Raw genomic sequence first — 7,529 nt, 5'->3', positions numbered from 1 at the left:
TTGCACCACTTGACCCAATCTGTACTTTGGGGCCCTTAGGCCTATATATTGTATGGCTGAATAAGACCAACCATATTCAAATGTAGATCATAGTTTAAGTTGAGTTGTGACATATGAGCTTCAACACCATTTACGTCATGTTGAATTAGAAATTAATCTTTCAAACTAACTAGATTTATATTTCGAGTTAGAAACTATGGAATTAGATTATGTTTGAGTTTAGTAGGCCAAGTCTTAAGCTGGTTTGATTCAAGTTAGCTAGGCTTGGATAGTTTGGGACATATGTTGGGTATGGGCTAGCTCTTATCCACCACTGTTCTCAGCCAATCCCAGCCCATAAACATAGTCAGCTGGTCGCCAGAGGTATCACAATTAGAATCACATCAGTTTGTATCAGAAAAAACATAAAAGAACTACAATCTTAAAACTCAGAAAATTAATTTTTTTTGTTCTTTTGATGATCCGATTTATTTGGCTTTTCAACGATCCAAATGATGAGTTAAATTATAAGTTAACCTATGTGTAAGTAACAATTAATATATGAAATCTTGAAATAAAAGATCAAATGAACGTAAAGTAAATAACAAAAGATGTATAAAATACTAGAAATGTTTTTTTATAGACATAACTAGACATAATATAGATGTAAAAACAGTTCCACATGGAAGATTTTGAGAACTCAATTGTATTGAATCACCACCATCCACCTAGTTAGATCGCCAAGTTTTGGTGCTAGAGAGATCACTCAAAATTGAGAAATTCAATAATTTTAAGAAGCTCCTTTAAAAAAGATGGTTCAATAATTGATCCAACCAGGAGTCTAATTAATTCATAGACAATACCACGGTTGAGAATGCCCAGGCATTAGTGCTAATCAACAAGAGTCGTTTCATGAGGATATATAGAAGTACAAGAGGTTGAAGGACAAGGCTCAGTTCTCTTTTCTCTCTCTTTTTTTTACCAAGGACATAGTGTTCTCTTCTTATGGTATAGAGTATAGTTGTCAAGTTATACTTGATTGCTCTTTTTTTGATTAACAAGGATACAGTGCTCCGGCGATGTCAGTGTTCATTGTTTTATGAGAATAAATATAACATGAGAGAGAAGGGAGAAAGGATGATTTCATAAAATTTCCTTTGGCAATTTTTTTAGTTTCTCCCTCGTATGACATGAACATAATGTGAAGTCTTAATCCATCAAATAGGTTTTCCTGAAAAGATTTAGATCTATACCTAATCCATCAATCCATGGCTTTGCAAGATATTTCAGGCGGGACATCTTTTATAAAATCATGGGTGGTACATCTTTTAATTTCAATGCTCTATCAAGCTCAAGCTCAACAACTACACATATAAGTTTAAACAGAGTCAAATTGTTGACCAAATCCACTTCTATTCGATCCATTGGCTGGCTGGAATGAAGATACGAGGTCTTAAAATAAATCTTAACATGGAATTGAAGTACATTCCCATGTTTAATTCATAGCATGGAGCTGTGGACGAGCTCAAATCAGTTCGAGCCCATGGTTGTCCACACTGCCAATAAGAAAAGGAATTGATAGGCCTTATAGTGTTAAGTATTTTAGGATTCTTGAGAGACTTGTTTTCTTCTCTTGATTCCATTAGGGAGCAAGTTAAGCTAAAGATAGAGTATGATGGCAGTATATAAAGTGGATAGAAAGTAGGGGTAATTAATTCCCCACCCTCTGGATGACTCGACTATAACAAACCGTCCTTGTTGACTGAAAATAAAATTTCTGGTCCAACGGCTCTCCAAAGTATAATTCGCAGTCCCTGAAGAATTAATCTTTCAAGATAATGTGCCGAATATGCCCCGATCCTTGCCAACGCCAGTATTTTGAAGACGAAAAAGTGAGTCGGTTGGAGTTCCGGTATTCCCTGATCGCATGGCCAATGGAAGGCTTTTTGGTTTGAAGGCGGGAGAAGGTGACCGTTGGAATTCCGGAGAAGATTTTTGAAGGCGGGAAGCATAGTCCTCTCTTCTTTGAGGTTCCAATGCACACCTGTTTGCCGTTCGATCCCTGTTTTTCAGTTTGGAATTGTGCCGTGCGGTTGAGATTCCAATCCGGCAAGTGAAATATTGAGGCTTCTCTTCTTTGATAAGCAGATTACCCATCTGTTTCCCATCATCTTCCGTTTTGCCTTAGGGTGTGGGGAATCAAGATCATGTTTTCTTTGTTTATAAATGCCCTGTTTTGCTTCAGTCTGCCATCTTCTTCCATTTTGCCTTAAGGTATGGGGAATTAAGATCAGGTGTTTTTTGGGAGTTTATGAATGCTCTGTTCTACTCCACTCTCCATCTGAGTCTGTTATAACAGAGATATTTTGCTGAGGTGCCTCTGAGTCTGCACTCTTCGTCTGACTCTATTATAACAGTGCTGAGCTGCTATTTGGTCTCCAAGTCATTTGTGCTGATCCCTCCTTTTTTCATTATCATGGCTTCAAAGAACAGTAGTAGCCCGGTTTTCATGGCCATTTGTTGTTATGGTAGCGAAACTGTTATTATTTTCATCTGTGAGGACACAATTCTTGATCAAATTTTTAAGAAAATAGGAAAAGATGGAGACATTTATCTTCTACAATGATAGAAATTAAGTTTTATATTCTAAACAAATCTATAATGCTTGTTACGCTCATGAGCGGTAAGGATGTTCGTAACATGCATCAAATACATGTGAACTTAAATGCGGCAGTGATCAAGATGGTTGTTACTCATTCTCCAAACTTGATCGAAGCTGCTGATGTGGTAATCAATACGAGGTATTCCATATTTGAAATTTTAGTTGGTGCATTTGAAGCTAAAAGAACATTAATAAGTATGCTGAAATTATGTTTATCATTTTGTATGGACAGTGGCTCATCCCATTGTGCTGAAATTAGTTGGAGATCCAAAAATATTTTAAAGAGTAGCTCAAGTAATTTTGTCCAAGTTGTTGAAGAAACAAGAGCTGCAATTGAAGAGGAAGGAAGTCAAAGAACTTCCTTGGATGCTTGGAAAAGCTGTATAGAGGGCGTTGGTCAGGAGTTCAAGGATGTTGAAACTCTTCGTGACACCATTCGCAACTTTTGTATCGCAAATTGCAAAGATTTTGTGTTCGTAAGAACAATCGTGAACGATTTATTGTGCAATGTGCATATGAAGAATGTGAATGGCGTATCCATGCTTCTCGATTTGAGAATGGTGAAAAGTTTGCAATTAAAAAAATGAACGGTAACCATACATGTGGAGGAGGGATGCAAGTTCGGTCGCATTCGAAGGCTTCAAAACGTTGGGTTTCGAACATTGTTAAAGATAAACTTTAAGATATGCCATTATATAAGCCGACTGATATTGTAAAAGATATTTGTCGGAAATATGGTGTTCAATTGCTGTATTATCAAGCTTGGCATAGTAAGGAGGTGGCTATGAAGGAGATTTATGGTGATAGATCACTATCTTATGACCGAATTCGGTGGTATTGCGACGCCATTGTTCAAACCAACCCCGACAGCATTGCAGAGTATGAAACAATTGAAAGTCGATTCAGACGTCTATTCATTTGTTTTCATGCTTCACTATTGGGTTTCATAAAAGGATATCGACCTCTAAATTTTTATAGATGTGACATTTATAAAATATAAGGATGAAGGTGTATTGTTTGGCGCCACTGCCAAAGATAGCAATGCTGATATGTTTCCTATAGCTTATGGTGTGGTAGATACAAAAACTGATGAAAACTGGGAATGCTTTTGCCGGATTTTCAAAGAAGCTATTCATAGTTGCAGTGAGTATCGTGGTCAACAGTTCACATTTATGACGGATAGACATTAGAAAATTATTAAATCGGTGCCGAAGTACTTTTCTGGTTGCTACCACTTATATTGTGAAAGAAAACTTCAAGAATCAAGTTTGCATCATAATATTCTAAATAATTTAAAGTAGAAAGTATCTAAGTAATACACCATCCTACATATTTGATATTTAATTGTGATTGCAGGTGTTTGTCGATTATCGTACAGCTGACAGAAAGAGGCTGCTTGATTTACTAAATGCTGTTGCGTATACTCCAAGGCATAATGTTTTTCAAAAGCTAATTGGGAAGCTTACATCAGAAGCCCCTAATGCTACCACCTTTCTCCTACATGCAAATCCCGAGCATTGGGCAAATGCAGTTTTTCCAGGTCCACGCTGGGGCACTATGACATCTAACGTGGTTGAGTGTTTTAATAGTTGGATCATGGAGGCTCGTCATCTACCCGTCCCTCAGATGGTTGACCATATCAGGCTTCAAATTATGCAGATGATGCATGAACGGCGTAATCAAGGATATAACATTCAAACCCACCTATGTCCGGATGCTGAGAAAGTGTTACATAAAAATGCAGAAGACGGTTGGAGATTATCCGTGTTTACGTCCAACATAATGATATATGACATAAAGGATACAAACTACTCGTGCAAAGTTGATCTCCAGAATTGTAGCTGCTCTTATGGCGAGTGGCGAATCTTCATAATGCCATGTAAGCACGCTTGTGCTTGCATCGAGAAGGCCGGCAGATCATTGTACCAATTCATTGATATTTGGTTCCAAGCTGAATTGTATAGAGCAATATATGCCGAAGCAATTAGTCCAATGCTTGATATTGAGGAGCCGCACAGTGCATCTGAAGAGATTCACATTCTACCCCCTATGACAAAGACACGTCCTGGCAGGCCTAAAAAGAAGAGAAGACCTTCTCAAGTTGAGTTAGTACGTGATATGAAATGTGGACGATGCGGGAAGCTTGGGCACAACAGAAGGACTTGTAATGAGGTCATAGTGTAAACAATATGGTGCTCTAGTTTACATCGAAGGTATGGAACACCTTTGGCACACCTTTAGCACACCATGGCATACAATTTCAATCCCATGGCACGCCATGTATTCTTATTATACATAGTATTATACACCATGTTTTTCTAATTTAAATCTGAAAAGGAAAAAAAAACACCGATTTTGCTCTGTGCACATAGTTACCTGTTCCCTGCATGCAGGTATGGTTTCTGTGCACATAGTTAACTTAAGCAATCTGATTTTTGTTCCCTTACTTATCTGGTACTTTCAGATTCGAGATGGTCTGAAAGTGGTGCAATTGCAATGCCCCAAATGCTTATCAATGGTGCAGTCGAGTATGTATTCCTAACCTTTCATGTTTATGTTTCTTTTTATTTGCCTTTCTGAAATGTATTTATGCTGCAAGTTCACATTACTTCTATTACTTAAATTTTTCTATTGTCATCGCAGATGGGGAAGGATGTGGAGACGTTGTAGTGTCTTTTACATTTCTAGTGTTCATTTTTCATCACTCCTTCATGATTATTATTGTGCTGTTTTTTTTTTCTTTTTCATGGCAGATTCTGTTAAATGGATCTTCTTGTTGTCACTTGCTCTTCTCCAAGCTGCATACTATCGGCGACTAAGGTGGCCAGTTCTGAAGTCAAGGAAGTTGATTGTTGATGTTGTCAACTAATTGAATTTTTGGATTATTTTAGAATTTATCAATGTGGAATACTATCAAGTTTATTTTTGACTTAATTTGTTGATGTTAGCTTACGCTATAACTATTTGGGTGGCTGATTTATGTGGAAAAATCTTCTGCTGACTGGAATTGTTCAGAAAAAGCTTTTTAGGGCTAACTACAATATTTGTTCAGATCCTCTGGCACGCCTTGGCACACCATGGCACACAGTTTCAGATCTCCTAGCATGCCTTGGCACACCATGGCGCATATCAATTAAGCTTGAAACACACTTAACTAACCATGGCACACAGTAAATTAACCCCCAAACATAGTTTTCTGCTCTGTGCAAAAAAAAGAGAGATTACAGTTTAGCTTCAACTATAGCCAGCATTATGGTTCTCAAAAAGTAAAAACAAATCTTCCCTGGGCGAAATCAATATTTTATTTCGTAACATTCAAAATCGAAAACAAAAATTTCTTCGAAACAAAAATATGGGAAGCAAGAGAGATTAGGGTTTAGCTTCGATTATAGCAAGCATTATGGTATCCAGTAGCATTGGGTGAGCAGAACCTTACCTGCAATTCGGTATGCTTATCGGGGCGGACTCGGTCGACAGGAAGAGGACTCCGTTGATAGGAACAGAACTCGTTCGAGAGGAAGAAGAAGGATTTATTCCTAGGTCGAGAAGAAAAATACTCGGTCGAGAGGAAGAGGAAGACGAAGAAGGGTTTCTTCCTGGGTCCAGAGGAAGAAGACAATGAGAGGAAGAGGAAGATGAGTTGGTCGAGCGAAAGAGGAGCAAAGGAAGCCGGAAAGCCCAAGGGACGAATAAAGGGTAGTTTCGTCACCATATACAAATCCAAAATCTCTCGGGACCGAGAGTTAAAAGACCGGTCAACATGGATTTTTTCTTATACTCTAGTCCAACACTGGACCGATGATTAGTTTCCCCTAGAAAGTATGATTGCAGTATTAAAGTGGATAGAAAATGATCCCCTGTCTTTCTCTACACGAGCACTTTTAACAAATAAGAGTAAAGAGGCGCAACCTTCAATGAGGAGGGATGAAAAGTGGCGGGGTTCCTGCCGTTATATTATGGTATATAGATACGGATAAAAGAGCTTGTTATAATGCATTTTGGTTTTTATTTATAATAGGACTGGGACTGGATTGGATACTGATATATTTATATTTATATTTATTTTATTTGACGAATATAGATATCGATACAGATGTTAGTCAAATGCAAAAATTCATATTTATATTTTTTTTAAATAGATAAAGACACAAATCTAATACTGAAAATATGAATATAAATATGTGTTGGGTCCAAAACAAGGATAATGCAGAATAAACTAAGCCAAAACCAAAGCCAACTAGAAGCAATATTCATACAGGCAATATATCAAACATCTGAAGAGCAGAAAGAAAGCACACCAAATTTACATGGAATACCCTCTAGTGTAGAGGAAAAAAACCACGGGACAAATCCAATCAATCCACTATAATAAATATAGAGTTTACAATCCTCAAGTTTATGCCCAAAACTTGAGTTCACAATAAATTGGAAAACTCTAATATCACCTTCCTAAGAGTAACAATGATCTCATCCAAACCACCACAATGTGATGAACCCAAGAATATAATGAGATCCCTAACAATGAATACTACAACTCCTTATAGCATCCAATACAATTCTTAGATAGAAACCCAATTTGTTAAATCACTGTGTGAAAAATCACACCCAAGAAAGGCAAAGAAAAAAAATCTGTTTTGAGTTCCTTTCTTCTTCTCCATTCGGCGTGCAAATCTTATTTACTGCTGCTGCAAATTGCCCTCTGTCCTTTTTGTCACAGCACCCCTTGTCTCCCTTTTTTTCTTTTGTTTCTCAGCCACCAACCCCTAGGTTCACGCGTCCCTTTTTATTTCATCACACGCTCTCCCATGCGGTCCTCCAAAAAAAACAAAGATCAAGCCCTAATGGGCTATTGAGCCTCCTCAAGTGGGCTGGATCCACTTACAATCTC

The sequence above is a fragment of the Phoenix dactylifera genome, chromosome 1 (assembly GCF_009389715.1).
Source record: "Phoenix dactylifera cultivar Barhee BC4 chromosome 1, palm_55x_up_171113_PBpolish2nd_filt_p, whole genome shotgun sequence".
Taxonomy (NCBI): domain Eukaryota; kingdom Viridiplantae; phylum Streptophyta; class Magnoliopsida; order Arecales; family Arecaceae; genus Phoenix; species Phoenix dactylifera.
This window is presented reverse-complemented; position numbering follows the sequence as displayed.